Source organism: Blennius ocellaris (assembly GCF_963422515.1).
Source record: "Blennius ocellaris genome assembly, chromosome: 13".
Lineage (NCBI taxonomy): Eukaryota > Metazoa > Chordata > Actinopteri > Blenniiformes > Blenniidae > Blennius > Blennius ocellaris.
The window spans coordinates 19,361,491-19,377,463 of NC_137662.1; the positions used below are offsets into that span (position 1 = coordinate 19,361,491).

The 15,973-nt window shown below is 41.5% G+C and overlaps 1 protein-coding gene across 2 annotated transcripts in view; it reads left to right on the forward strand.

Moving 5' to 3' along the window:
* The first annotated feature begins 310 nt into the window (after positions 1-310).
* ctbp2a (C-terminal binding protein 2a) overlaps positions 311-15,973 on the forward strand; it is a 73,898-nt gene continuing 58,235 nt past the window's right edge. For both annotated transcript variants that reach the window (XM_080507573.1, XM_080507570.1), the window contains exon 1: positions 311-676. The gene's annotated coding sequence lies outside the window, so the exon portion shown is untranslated. The remainder of the gene's footprint in view (positions 677-15,973) is intronic.

A 15,973-nucleotide genomic window follows, 5' to 3' on the forward strand; every position in this document is an offset into this window, starting at 1 on the left:
TCAAATGGTCTGATCACAGGAACTTTGCAGTGATTCAATGAAATGGGTTTTACTGTTGCAGCTGCATGGGATTCAACAGGAATACATGCAAACATTACAATAGATTAAAAAAAATATATACACTCCCAATGTCCCATCTCTCCATTAACCGCAACAAGAGTGTGTCATTTTGTGTGAGTGTGTGTGTGTGTGTGTGTGTGTGTGTGTGTGTGAGGGAGAAGTGGGCAAAGGCTCCGCCTTACTCAAAAAAAAAAAAAAAAAGCAGCGAGAGGGAGAGAGAGAGAGAGAGAGAAAAAAATGGAAAAGCAAACTGATACACACCTCTCAATTCTGGCAGGAGGGAAAGAATAGGAGTGTTTATGAAGCGTGTAAGTAAACAGCAGGATAACCAGGCAGGCACGCCGCGCTCGAGGCGACCTCCCCCCGCTAAAAGCGACAGCACGCACCGCTCCCCAGCACCGACACGAGACTGTCCCGTTTGCCTTCAGGATTAAGTTTTTTTTTTTCTTCTTTTTTTTCTCTCTCTCTCTCTCTCTCTCTCTCTCTTATGTCATCTAAAGGTGGATCATTATCTGAAATCCGAGATAACAAGCGAATTTTAAAATGCGTAGCCTGCGCTGCTATTTCTGGAGCCCCAAAAGCCGACGTTTGAACTCTCAGTAAACATCCAGCCGAGGTAGGATTCACAGATTCTCGCAAAAAAAAACAAAACACAAAAAACAAACAAGATTTATTTCGGGGTGTAGTTTTAGGGGACGTCGCTGTCCATGTGTCCCTGCGCCATCCGCGAGGAGGGACGAGGCAGGAGGGAGGGGAGCAGACGTTAGATCCACTTCTGTAGAGATGTGGGGGGGGGGGGGGGGGGGGGGGGGGTGGTAGAATAGATTTATATCAAGTTTCCCCAATGAGCAGAGCAATTACAAGGTGTACTAATGATTCAATTATCAGAAGGAAATGGTAGGTTCTTGCAGTTCAAAAAAAAAAAAAAAAAGAGTTGATGAAAAGTTTTGGTGTTTGGCAACAGTGTTTTCCCAAAAAGCCAAATGTGTGCAAGCAAGCAGATCCAGACTGGACCTGTGTCATCACGGAGCACAGTAATTAATGAGCACTTCATTAGTGACCCTGGTCAATATGCAGATGCACAAACAAGACGAGGGGGGGGGGGGGGGGGGACCCTTCCATTTCTCAGTGTTTGCTGTGTTGTAAGAGACTGCTCCTCAAAAAGATAACTCTCCCCACTCTCCTCTCTCTTTTTCTTTTTCTTTTTTTTTTTTACTGCATTTGGAAGCACTAGTGGAAGAAAGCTTCAAGTGGAGGAGGAGGAGGAGGAGGAAGAGGAGGAGGAGGGCGGCTCCATTGTCTGGCCAGTGAAGGGGTGGGGATTGAAGCAGTATGCAGATGTGCTGCTGGCAACGGACATCTGCTCAACCCCCCTGGGCATTGTCACAACAGGCAGGGGGAACTTTTTTTTTTTTTTTTTTTTTTTGTGGAGCTTTTATGCAGAGAAAAAGGCCCTTTTGTTAAATGATGTGCCGGCCTGTAGCTCAAACCCCTCCACATCTTGGTGTTTTGCACATTTGAAATGCAACATTTAATCATCTGGAGAGCCTTGCTTTTTGATGTTACAGTACAATTACTCTAAAAAGATGGATCAAATGCTGATGATGCAACAGATACTTTGGATTTCCTCTTTTTTTTTTCTTTCCTCCTCCTGCTTCAGCTGCTTCAGTCGGCACCACCTGCACGCCACCCGTCTCCTCCTCCTCCTCCTCCTCCTCCTCCTCCCCCTCCTCCTGCCACCTTCACAACCCCAATTGGGGGTTGAACTTCCTTTCCTGCCTTTGTGGCCGCCGTTTGTGCGCGCGTGTGTGTGTGTGTGTGTGTGTGTGTGTGTGTGTGTGTGTGTGTGTGTGTGCGCGCGTGTGTGTTTCAGATATGAAAGCTGCCCTCTCGCAGCGAACGCATCAGAGGCAGCATCAACAATGTACATGGCAGCTCCTTATCTGGCTGTTTGATTTATCGCTGAGGAGGGAAATGCCAAAGAAAATGCAAAGTCTACACTTCAATATTTATGATCTACGCACACACGCACATACACACACAGCCTCATGCTTGTTGGTTGCTATCAGTGTTCGTGTGTGTGTGTGTGTGTGTGTTTGTATTGGGAATCAGGAGTCTCATTTGCCTCAACAGATATTCCCTGGTGACTGGTGGAGTCTTGTACTGTGATTACGAACATGATTTGTGTTTGTAGAGAGCGCCGTTGTACACGGCTGATCTGCTTGTGGCGCATGCCTGTGTAGGGACTGATTTGCGCGTCTCTGCTGTATCACAGCACGGTGGAGAGGAAAAGCTAGCGCGAAGGAGAATGGGATGATGATGGTGTTTTTGAAGGCACAGGTGCCGTCTCTTACTTTGATCCCCACCCAGCTCTCGTGGTTGTATTCTCTCTCTCTCTCTCTCTCTGGTCACAGGATGTTTATTGTGTTTGTTGCTGTCCGTGTCCTTATTATTGACAGGGTCACCTCAGAAAGAGCAAGAGCTCGAAGCACGGCGGCAGAGAGGAGCCAGAGTACCGGCGGGCCTGTTTGGAAGCCACGCAGGCGAAAGCCATCACAATTAGTTCGTCGTAATTCTCACAGCCTAATATTCCATTTAACGCGGTCAGTTGGACACTGCAGAAATAGCTCTCGTCAACTCTTCTGAGGATCTCTCCGTAACGGCCGGCGCGCTAAAAGTTCCCGAAGGTTTTCAGTTTGAGAGGGTTTCGCCGTCGTGTGACTTCTGCTATGCATTGTGGGGAGGAGGTAATGGGTGTGAAATTACACTGTGCCATCTGCAAGGAGCTGAAAATATACAGCCTGATGTCATTCAGACATATTGAAAAAATCACAGAGCAAGGAGGATTTGGGATTTATAGTGCAGGGCGTTTGACGCAAACACTTTTAATCTTCTAATAAGTTCAAGTTTGGGGTCTTTTTTGCTGACTTTTTGTTTCTGAATGTAAAACTTTGCTCTTTGCCACAAATGCCCAGCTGATCTTTAACCTACATCCTCAGATTGTATTAAAGACTTTGACGTGGGAAAACAAATATGTGTTACTCCCTCACAAATTTTGCAACCGTGTGCTTTTTTTAACTTTTTCTAAGGTGATAAAACAATCGAGGGAGCGGTTGCGTTCCACTCGTTCTCCCAGCAACTGCGTCTCGTGTTGCCCGTCGATAGTTTTGTCTCAAAGAACAGACATTTTTCTTTTAATCTACTGTGTGTTTAGTGTAATTGGCACACTCCACAGCCTCCTCCTGCACCTGTCTCTCGCTTGTTCGAACATGCTCTGTTGTGTCTCGGATGCCTCTGAGTCGCCGGCTTGTTGTTTGCGGTTGTCAAGGATAGTTTTGGGAGAGTAGATGTTTGAGTGCACCAGACAGCAGCAGGTGTCTGATTCTGCTCACTGATAAGACCTGTTTGCCCGTCGTGCTTGAAAGACGCCTGACGCTCTGTTGGTGTGTGTGTGTGTGTGTGTGTGTGTGGGTGTAGGATGCGCGTTTGTCTGCCTTCACTGATATGATATATACAGTACAGAGAAATAAATACATCCTCAGTTGTCTGGCTTTCAAGTGCAGCCAAGTCATTCCTCATCCTCCTGTGGTTATTTATTTATTTATTTGTTTTTTTCCGATGGCTTTGTCCTGCCACCTTGGCATCCCACAAGCTTGTTTGTAAGCTTTGCCAATTCCAAATAATGCATTTAACTCTCAGCTCAGCTCGTGTGGAAGCCAGAAAACAAGCAAATTATAGCCCACTGCTGTATTTGAGTGCGTTAATGTTTTTAATTGAGATTATCAAACAAAACAAAACAAACAAAACAAAAAAAACGACAAGCTGCACATTATCGCCAAATATTACAAATTAAATCCAAAGTGATTAACTGAATAATTTTTCACCATTAGTTTTTTATGATGGAGTGTATTGCTTTTAAGGGCCTCTGCATCATTTCTGAGTCTCTTTGAGAGCAATTATTTAACAGCTTGAGGTTTACAGTTTCCCAGATTTCTTCTTAATTCCTCAAGAACTTTGATTTTTTTTTTCTTAAATTTGAGTTAAAACTTTCGCTTTTGTCAAATTTTATTAAAAGACATGGACACTTTTGATATTTTACAATTAAACAGATCTTTATTTGCAGATGGTGCTGTCTGCAAATGAACTAAAACATTCTATTTGTGTTCATATTAAGCAACCATAATTTTGGAAAAAACAGTGAACATTCAACCATATGAATTTCAGTATATATGGAGACCAGTTTCAAAATTAAAAGCACCTTTTTGAATGAGTTTTCCCAGATAGAAGGGTTGTATCCAACTTAGTTTTGCAAAAAGTAAAACGATGATGGAAGCCTGTTTTTGTTCCTAGTCTAAAGTTTTGTCTGAAGTGTAATTATTGTTCCAAAAAAAAAACAACTTGCCCAAAACAAACAGAGTGAACAACTTCTTGCATCAATTTTAAACATTGAACGTTCTTTTTCCCCCCCCAAATAAAACCTTCCTTTTTTTATACACCAGCAATGGACAGGTGCATCTTGAACACGTAGATGTTTTTTCAGTTAGTTCTGTATTCATAACATATAAGATAAAGACTTTTAAGTATTTTTAATAGTTTATTAATAATTATGGTCTCTGGTAGAAGTAATATGAAATATCTTTTTTGATTACCATGACTTAAAATCTAAAAGTGTTGAGAAAAAGCTAAATTTTGTAGTCTTTTCTGTCTTGACTGATTTCATTCAAAGAGAGAAAACAGATGCCCAATATCTCAAATACTACAATAACGATTATAATGAGAGATGTTTGAATAGTTCTATAATTATGAGTAACGTACTGCAGTTTCTGAGTTTCAAGATAAAACTGGGCATTTCAGTATGTCTTTTTCAGCTAGCGCATATTTTCCCAATAATATGTCAATAGCAATTACGGAGAAAAAGGACTATTCATCAGAGACTGTATTTTTAGATGGAACACAATAGTTGTTATCGGTTCATAATTAATGAGTTTGGTGTATATTTTCCCTGGAAGGTTGACTACAACTCACATTATAGTAAGTGTGGCACAGTATGTTGTGGGTGCATAAAAGAGCATTTCTCTAAATTATTAACTCATTATATGATTGTATTAAAGCTCTTGGCAGCAGTAGGGGAAGAGTGGAGGATGTTTACTGTTCCCCATATTTATGATCATGGGAGTTTGCTCACTCCACTTGCCTGTCTAATAGCCTCCCACCTGGTGTAAACCATCACACTGTGGATTCCCACTTAATGACTGGCTCATTTTCCTCCGTAAAAAAAAAGAAGTCCTAATTGCTCTCAACTGCATTACGCCAGAGAGGGAGGGAGTGAGGAGGCAGGGGGGGGAGGTGAGGATGGATGAAGGGGCCAGAGTTTGGAGATGTGATCTTTCCAGCATGGAAAAGTGTGTGTGTGTGTTTGCCAGTGGGAGGGGGGTAGATGAAAAGAAAGAGTTGATCTCCTCCCACTTACCTTCCTGTCTTGACTTGGCATTGCCGTAGCTTTAAACACCTGCCATTAACTTTCATGGAAACCACAGAGGATTAGGGGATGAATGGGAGCACCCTCTTCCAAGTATATGTGCATGTACATGTGTGCCTGTGTTTGGTGCCTGTGTGTGACTTCTTTTTTTTTTTTGGTTGTTGGAGGAACTAGCAGAGACAAAGCACCATCTGCACACAGCAGGCTGTCCCGAATGCCTGCTTCACTCTGCTGGGGCAGAGAAGAAGCTTTCTGCGAGCATTGTTATGAAACCGATTCTGTTGCTGCTGCTGCTGCTGCTACACTGGTTGTGAATGCTGACACCTAATAATGTCCTCCTGAGTGACTGTGCAGTGCTGGAGCCAGAGAGAAAGACAGGGACTAATGAAGTGAGGCAGGAACCGAAGAAGAGAGAACGACAGGTCTAGCTAGAAAAGGGAGATACTATCAAGGCGTTTCGCTCTGTTTCCGAGCTACTGAAGATGATTAAACGCGCGTGCACACAGGCTGAAAGTAGACACACTTGTATTGTGTTTTAGTTCCTCTTTTTTTTTTTTTTTTTTTTTTGTTCCTGTCTTCCTTCTCGCTCTGAGCATCTCAGGAGGGAGGCGGCACGAGCAGGAGAAAGGATTTCATTGTGTCTCTGCAGAGACTCTTTTCCAGTCCAGCTGACATAGACTTGTGTCAGGAGGATCCATCCTGCTGATGTTAGGCAGGCTGTAAACTGAAAGAGATGTCTGAAATGCTGAAGTGGGCCCCGGCCGGTGGAGAGATGGCTCCGTTTGTTTGCCATTCTGCTGAGCACCACTTCACAGAGAAAACTTTTCTGGCCAAATTTGCTGACGGACAGAAAGGGATAAAAAGAGAGAGAGACAGAGAGAGCGAGAGAGAGAGAGAGTCAGGGTTTTAGGAGTCACTCATAAGCACACAAAGCTTTGCCTATTGTGAGTCTGTGACATTGACATTTGGACACGGAGAGGAAACAGTTAAGAGCTTACTTTTAGATATTTTCTTTTTTTGCCATGTTTTACCACACAAACTGTTTTGCCACCACTCACGATCGTCAGAGACAGCAGTCATTGAACCCTACAGCCACATGCATATGCATGATAAGTCCGCTTTTCTTCTCTGCCCTCTGAGCGCTGGTTTTCTTTTTTTTTTTTTTTTTTTTCTACCGGAGAGACCTGTCGTGTTATGTTTGATTGGCCCTGACATTTGAAAAGGTCCTTGAATTAAAAAAAAGAGAGAGAGAGAGAGAGAGAGAAAGTTGTTTATGACAACTGGAGAAGTCTCCTTGCAACAGAGTAAAAATGGCATTTTGAAAGGAGCACAGCTACTGCATATTTAAATGCTAATGGCTCTCTGAATGTGCAGGCTAATAGGATGTTTCAATCTGGAGTAGTGCAGTACGTACACTTTCAGTATGTGTGCGTGCCATCTGAGTGCTGCTTGTAATAGTGGCAGAAGGTGCATCGGGTCGTTTTATTAACTGATTATGTTGAGTTGTTTTATTTAATTTTATTTTAACATTATAAAGGATCACATTCTTCCTAGATGGTAGCGTGGAGATTATCTCAAAAGAAAAAGGCTTATACGCAAGAAACGAAAAACCCTCAGGGAAGTCTGTTTTTGAGAATCAGGCATCTGTGGTGTGTTATCATAATGGTTATGATGCAGATAAAGTGTAACAGCTTGTTTTACAAGCTTGCTGTTGCACTGGGCCCCAAGTCCTAAAACAGGGTCCCGAGTGGTCCTTGTGGGCTAGCTGGCCTGAAGTGAGACATCAGGTTCTTGTTTTGGAAGCAGTTGTCAAACACAAATGGCACGGGATCTCGCTCGACTTTGACCTTTTCTTTTTGTAATCCTGCTTTATGTTGAGGTTTTTAATGGACTAGATTACTACCGCCATGACTGGTATATTATGGAATTTCTTATCTGATTGATTCCTATTGACTTGTGGATTCACTGGTATGGAAATGGCACATGTCGGATGACTCGACTGATACTTAATTCTTAATATTTCACCACTAATCGTCTAATGATCCCACCGACTGAGACGTTAAGATCCTGGACAAACCTCGGTCAATTAAGACAGACTCTTCAGAAGTGATTAAACACCAAAGTCGAGGATACTTGACCTGCGTTAAAATGACTACAGATTGCTTTAGGCGTGATTGACAATGGTTATCTGTCTCTTCGTGATGGACTGATGAATAGAGGAAACTTTTCAGTTGCATCTCTGCTCTGTGGACCTTGGTCTTTTACCAGAATCAACAAGCCACATCGCTTTTGTCAGTGTCCCAACAGTTTAATGCTATCGAAAAGAAAAGTTACCGATTGCAGAAAAACCCGTCGATAAGAAGCATTTAAATATCCCTCAAAAAGACATAAGTGCTCATCATTTATATTTATATATATATATATATATATATTTTTTTTGTGCTACAGAAAATAAATTTTGTGCCGATCTTAAAAAAACAAAACAGAAAAACCTCCTACCTGGTCTGATGATCATGCCTGGTGTGAATCACCGCTGCCACCTGATCACGGTACAATATTATGGAGTATGAAATATTTTCCGTTATACACTCTGGGATAATCTATCTCAATGTGTTACTTTTTCTAAATGACTCTATTTGGAAAGATGCCCAAGCTCAGTCACTGTTTGTCTTCAAAGTCTATTTCTCCATTGGCCTTTAGGTTCTTGTGTACTTTCCTTCAATAAGCTAAAGCATTGAACTGGACTGGAAAGTCTTTCTGGATTAACTTTGCTCTTTACTTGCTGGAATTCAGGTTGATTCAGGTCAAAACTATCCCCACACTACAGTTTCATGCATCTGACCACCTCTTTGCTTTGGCAGGAGTCCAAAAAAAAAGGAAAATCTGGCTGCTGTCCATGAAACCGTTTGACTCTTGAGCCACACTGTTAAACGAGAGCCTGCACTTCTATTTGATTCAAATGAGCAGTGGACATCAGGATGGTCCTTGCTGCAAAGCATCACTGATAGTACACACGCACACACACACCCACATACACACACACACACGCGCTTATGCAATGTCACACAAAAGCAGCCGTCGACTTGTTGCTGTGGAGAGAGCTAAACAGGGAAATCTGTCATCCAGTGTCTCATCACTCATCCGTGGTGAAAAGTGGCATATTATCTCCTCGTCGCTTGCAGTTATGGAAGTGTTGACACAGTGAGTGGCGGAGCAGAGCGGCGGAGTTTTATCACCTCAGCTATCTCCATTATGAATATGGATATTACCGATGTTTGGCGAGCCTCGGGCTAATTCTTTGATTCTCGGCTGCTGAGAAGCTCAGTGGGATGGCTGGCTTTTCAACTCGTCAGCTTGTTCGCACAAAAGACATGTTTGATTTCCACCCGTATGGAGATGTTTGATTCCTGGTCCTGAACAAAAAGGATTTACTGTGGGTTAATGTTTCACTAAGCCACACACACTTTAGTCCCTCCCACTCAGCCCTCGGTGAATACTCCCCCCAGGGAGCCTGTGTGAGGTTGGAAATAGGTGTCGCTGGGGTTTTAAGGAAGCCTCATCAAAAGCTATTTCAAGGCATTGTACATGTTTGCGTGGTGGTTTTTCAGAATCTTTTCATTCGAGATGCTTTATACTGGAGCAGAGACTAAACTGTTAAAAAAAAAACATTTTGAAGCTGATTTTTTGTGCCTAGAATGGAAGCGCATGCTACTTTATTTATCTTGTCTCTAACATCTTTTCAGCTGGTGAACATTTTTCCAATAATTAAGTTTTGTGCCATCAGGAAGAGACGGTGGGAGTGCATTAATACAATATCCGAGCTACAGCTTATTGATATTGCCCTGTCAGGAATTTTGCTGATGTACGAGGGTTGTGTTTTACCTTCAGCTGTAATGAAGTCGCTGCTTTAAATAAGGCAGACAAGCTGCATTTAAATGAGGTGAGATGCTGCTATAGATTTCATATCTCTGCAAAGTACAGTATGAATTCTAGGTAGTAGTCATTTTGCCCAGGTAGTTTATAATGTCACATGATTCCTAAAGTGTCTTGTTCAACCTGAACATTTTGCACACACACACACACACACACACACACACACACACACACACACACACACACACACACACACACACACACACACACACACACACACACACACACACACACACACACACACACACACACACACACTCACACTCACACACACTCGCCTTCACACATTCTGGCAATTTAGAGTGACTGGTTAACTTACAAAATATGCTTTTGAAGTCTTGCGGCGTTGAAGCGTGTTAATTTTTTAAAAGCATGTTTTACTCTTCTTTCCCCACATGAGACTTTTTCTTTGACGGCACACAGCAAACTGAAATAATGGCAAACCTGAATGAAAGCTGTATGTTTTCGGCTCTTTTGTTCCCCGGGGAAAGTTTCAGCTACAGAAATCTTTCAAATACCCAAAAGAACATAGTATTTTGTTCCACTTTTCACCCACTTGTCCGTGTCTTTTCTCCCTTGGCTAAACCTCATCCTTGACCTTTCTCTTCTTTCAAATTTTTTCCCCTCTGCTGCTAAGCTCTCCTTCCCTTATTTTCCTCTGAATATCAGTCATGCTTCCTAATCCGTCTGTGCCCTTGTCTTATCTAGGTTTGTTTTTCTTCAGTTTCATCTCTTTTTGCTCTTGCTCACAGGTGGCTGAGGGGTGTTCTGGGCTTCTTCTTCACTGGCTGTCTGTGTTTCTTCTCTTTGGTATCTATTGAATACCAGCTGCTGTCCTTGGAAGGGGAAACATGCCAGTGTAATGAACCTGACTGATACGCTCGTGCATATATACATAAAAGCATGCAAACAGTCGCATACTTGCACAAAGACCCAGGCAGAAAATAGTACACATGGATACGGTGATAAATTGGCCTTATTATCAGCAAGCTATTAATCCAACAAGGAGGCTGAAAAGAGACCACCACAAGCATGGTACTTCATCAGAGGTGAAATGAATAGAGAGACAAAACCCCGCTGTCAATTGAAAAGAGGTCTTTTCAGGTTGAAGCGGACACGAAATGTTCCGTGCAGTTTGTTGGTCATAGCGGGAATGATAAAGCCTCGCAAATGGACACTGCATCATAACTGGGGTCGCTTCCTCTGTGTGTGTCTCTCCCCATGTTCAAGCCTTTCATGCTGGGCAAAATTTCTCACAAAAAAAAAAAAAAAACCTCCTCCTCCCCCCTCCTCCTCCTCCTCCTCGTTGGAGGCAAGATGCAGTCAGACACCCACCTTGGCCTCAGTTCCCAGCCGACACGTCTGTGTTTTTGGGCGTCCGTCTGCATACGTGTGTCTACGTGTGTGTGTGTGTGTGTGTGTGTGTGTGTGTGTGTGTGTGTGTGTGTGTGTGTGTGTGGGCTGCGGCGTTCAGCGGCGTTCTCACAGTCCAGCTGAGACTGACAGATGGAATCATTTCACACACAGACAGAAAGGCAGGATACAGGAAACCAGGGTGTGTTTAATAGTCCTGGTGCTGCTGTGGTTGGTATTAATCTAGGTCAGTGGCGTTTAGCTCACGGCGGGTCGGCCTTTGGGGTAAGCTGGCCTCTGGGCAAGCTCGGCCTTTCCTTAACCCCATTTACACCCCATGTGCTTCACTCATTTGGAGTGTGGTTGTCCTGTGTGTAGTTTTGTTTTTTTGTTTTTTTTTTTGTCTTGAAAAATGTAACTCGATGCTTTTAGCATTGGACATGTTACGACTGTCCCTGGTTCGAAGGCCTTTTGTAATCAGAGCAGAGTGGCTTCTCCCAGCAGCCCAGATGGTTCACACCATTAAAGCCCCTGGACCTTGATAAGACACTAAAGTATGCAGGTCGCTGCCTAGTAAGCTAAAAGGTTTCATTTTGATCATTGTAAACGTGCATGGGTTTCTGTCCACGTGTGTGTGAGAGAGAAAATGTCCGACCAGGTGAACAGAATTCAGCTGATCACACTCACAATGCCTGCAGGCTGTTTAAGCTGAGGATATTGAACCTGGATTTTCCAAACCAGACCGGAAATGATGCCATAAAATTATAACTTATGATTTGATTTATTTTACACTGTGTTTTATTGAATTACTGACACCAAGAGTCCTATAAAAAAAACCCCAACATATTTTCAATTACATTAATATTTGGAATGCCACCAAGAGTTCTCCAAGAACAATAATGAATACAGATTTAATGTTTGAGTTTGTTTCACTTTCTATTGAACGTGATCAATTAGGATAAGCGAAAAATATAATGTCCAGAATTATGTTTTGATGAAAACATAATCACCTTGGAGATTCATCTTATCTTAAAATAAACCCTTCATATCAATGCCGAAGAAAGAAAATATAAACACACAATGCCATATTTTTGTCACGTTTCTTTCTCTTGTATATAAGAATTTAAATGCTTTTTTTTTTGGTGGTAAATTCCATATTTATAACTTATGAAAGAAATAAACAGTCAGACCAGCATGTACGCTATGTCCTCTAACACTGACATACTGAAGACGCTCATGTCAATAGCCTGTTCTTTTTCTCACCTGGCTAGTCTGTAACGTCTTGTCTTTTGACTGCGTTTTATACAGTTCTCAGGAATGTCAGCTATCATATTATTAGTATCGTCGCCTGGCCTATGGATCGTGTCCCAGAAATTGTGACATCTGACATCCTTACCTTGTCTTGTGTAATAGCCTACACCAATGGGATATTTAAGCGTATTTTGATGAGATTGCATGAGACGCCCACATTTAAGGCCTCATTTTCATGGTAATGTTTTCAAGTGAAAACAAAAACACTTTTGTTGCGTTTTGGATGTCGGTGGTCAGAGTCACCGAAAACAGAACTTTTTGAAAAGTGCATCCAAAGTTGCTCCAACTTCGTGATAGCGGGCAAAAATGCAAGTTCTCTGAAACACTGCTCCTGCACATGCTCTCCACGGCCCGAGTAAATAGATGTCTATGCAGTGAATGAATGCTGTGTGTACTCTTCTACCGAGTGGGCTCAAACAATGAAGAATGACAGTTTAATGAAGCTTCAATTGTCAATGCGTACTCTTCTCAAACGACACCCACCGGTGACTTTCGGCTTTTCTGTCATTTCTGTGCAAACTGACATCCTTTTCCAAGCATTGCTGTCTTATTTTGAAACTTTTCTGAAATGAAAATGCAGAAACAATGAGTTTTCACTTGGAATGTGATCGCGTTAAAAAGGGCCCAACAGGTCAAATGGAAAACACGAGAAAAAAAAGTGTTGTCTTGGCAATGCATGTCGAGGGTCAGTGGCAAGCTCATAAGTTGAAACATAACTTCCTGTTACAAAAAACAGAAAGTAGTGATGCCATCGGTTTACTGCAGAGGAATCAAGCAGGAGACCCACACAGAATAAACAAACATTGTGTCTTTTGAGGGCCGTTAGCAAGCGTCATAGTGAGACAAGGCAACTTCATCTGCTTCATTTGATTTTAGCAGAAAAGTCATTCAAAGCACTTTACAATAAAAAAAAAAAAAAGGTTTTTGTAAATAAATTTGAGGGAAGAAAATGCATGCACGTTTACGTAATGCACTTGGTAATCCTGCTAAGAACAACCACAAATCTGAATTCCTCCTTCCCACAGTGAATGTCTTCGTTGCTAAAAGCCGGTCGCTTCCCAGGCCGCACAGTTTCTACAAACTTCAGCATGTATGTTTCCATGAATTCTCCCTCACGGAATAAATTCAATGCTAATTTCATTTTGCCTGCACAAAAGGTGGCCGCAGCCGTCACTGCTGCATCTCGCCGCAATCGATCGATCTGTTCTGGGTCTCAGTGTTATATTTTGTTCTTGAAACAATGCAAATCCACTGTGGACAGACTGGAAATAGAGTTTTCTCTTCCTGAAAAGTTTTAGTTCGCAGCACTGGACCAGGTAAATCAGTGGGGATGGATGCATGCATTGATGTTACAACGTTGTTTTGTTTTAGCCGATCTTCATTATGAAACTAAAGAGAATTCAAACACCACTTCATTTAATTGCAGAAATGACAGTTGTCTCTCGATCTCGCTAATGCAATTAGTGAATGAATCCAGTTTTAAATCTATTCTGCTGTGTGAAACAAATTTTTTTTTTTGGGGGGGGGGGGATGAAATGTGTTTACACGGCAAAGGTCAGATATGATTTTACAAGAGCTTGATGAATTAGAAGTGCTTAATATGAATAGCGGGTTCACGAAAGTCTCTGTAATGAGGATTACATTTCTGTATTATGGCTCACTTCCCTGAGAAATGAGAAATGGTAAATCAAAGCTCACTCCAAATGTGATCATTTGCACTCACATCGTGAACTCATCTCTACAGTTAATTTGCAGTTTAATTGCTTTTGCGGTTGTTGCATATGCATCAGGTGCTCAGCACTTAATTGGTAGAAAAAGACAGATCATCAGGTTCAACAGTTAAAACTGATCCGGCCAACCTCAACACGCAAAAATGTACGAATGTGTATAATTAGACTAAAAACGATTCCGTTTGTAGGGGAAATATGACAAATATGTCTTACGCTTGGGACTCGATTTCCCCAGTAAAACTGTGGACTGATGGAAAAGAAGATATTTGTATATGCCGTCCTATGTCGACCCTCTTTTTTTTTTGCTGTTCAGACCCAGAAGCAGTTGTTTTTAGAGTCTGTCCTCATTAGTCATGCTGGGCGTCTGACAATCCTTAATTTACTTCTGAAATGGGACTTTGGCATCTTCTTTCTTCAATCAGCCTTTGGTTAAACGAACTTTAAAGACACTGGCTACGTTCCAACACTCTTTTTAAATGTCTTTACATTTTTATTTTGAAGCAAGGATTTAAAGGGACATCTCCCTGATGCATAATTATTCTACAGCCCTAAAATATAATTGCACTTTTGCTTCTGTCGCTCATTTTAGCCCTTTCTTTTGACTTTCTATCATGCCACAGCGAAGTGGTTTCACTCAGGAGAGGTGGAAGAAATCAGCAAGCATAGGGTTTGTTTGATGTATTTATTTTGTTAAATGAATCTACATTGTTCAGACTTGTCCTAAATGGTGATCTATTTCTGCATTGGCTTTGTTTTTAATGAGCTCCGGGCTTTGAAATAGAAAAGTGCTTAAGAGCTGAGAAAGACAAGGTGAGACAGTGACGGCATCTGATCAGAGCTTCACACAGTGTGTAGACATCAGTGGAGCGACGTTCTTTAATCTATCAGCAAAAGTCAGTATATACATGAGCTCTCGCTACCATACACGCGTGTACATACTGTATGCCATCGTGTGCAATGTGTGGGGTGGTTCCACCATATTTATTTCGGACACTTTTTTCTCATTAACATGGATGGCTTTGCTGCACTTTTTACTCTCTTCTCTAACAATAGGAACATGCAATTAATTATGACAACTATTAGTCAAGACTGGCGCTTCGACATATTTCATAATTGATGAGAAACCAGGTGAAAAATATATGGTGTGTGTGTGTGTGTGTGTGCGTGCGAGTACGTGTGCGTGTGTGTTTACGTTCACTGCCATCATAAGAAGTGCAAAACAAGCTCAGCACACTCCTTTTTGTTCAGATCTGATTGATCAGGGGGGAAAAAACCCAGCTCTCACATATGCACACGTATCCATGGTTACCAAAGATTACCATAAATATACAGTATGTGTTCTTTATATAAATCACATATAGGATCACTTTCTTAACAGATCATAGCCACAAGGCAGATTTAATGAGCTTTTTTTTTTTTTTCTTTTTTCGGTTTTTCTATTGCTTGTGTGTGCAGACATTTAGTCTATAAAATATTAGTAAAACATCCACCATTAATGGTTAATTTAACGGGTATACGTATTACATAAGTACACAAAATATACACACCAAGCCATATGCTTAAGGCTTATTCTTGAAACAACTTTCAATAAAATTATTTAATGTCACTGTCATTCTATTGTTAGTCTTGAAGAAATAATAAGAAATGTTAATGATATCAAATAGTTTCCTGACAAAATTTAAACCACTTGTTCTGTTTCTGATCGCAGTTTGAGTGGAGAAATAAACCATTTGACTTTTTGGACCCAGTGTGGTAAACATTGATGACGCTGTGATGTTATCATTAAAATCGTCTGTAAAATTTCAAAAGTTGTGTCAAAGTTTGATGTAAAATTAGAGGAATTTAGAAAGTAATCTCTCAGTTTTGGACATCTTTTATCTTCAAGTGTAGTTCCAATGGCACGAATATCTGCAACGCCCAACAAAGGAGCTGTTTCGGTGTGTATGTGTGATTGCAAGTCACCTGTGTGTGTTGAAAGAACATAAAAGAAAGAAAAAAAAAAGCTATGGATTAAGGCACCATCAAACGTGAAATGTGAAAACTTTCGTTCACATAACCGAGAAATGTAACAAAATTTGACAACCACAATTCCTTTACAACGATTATT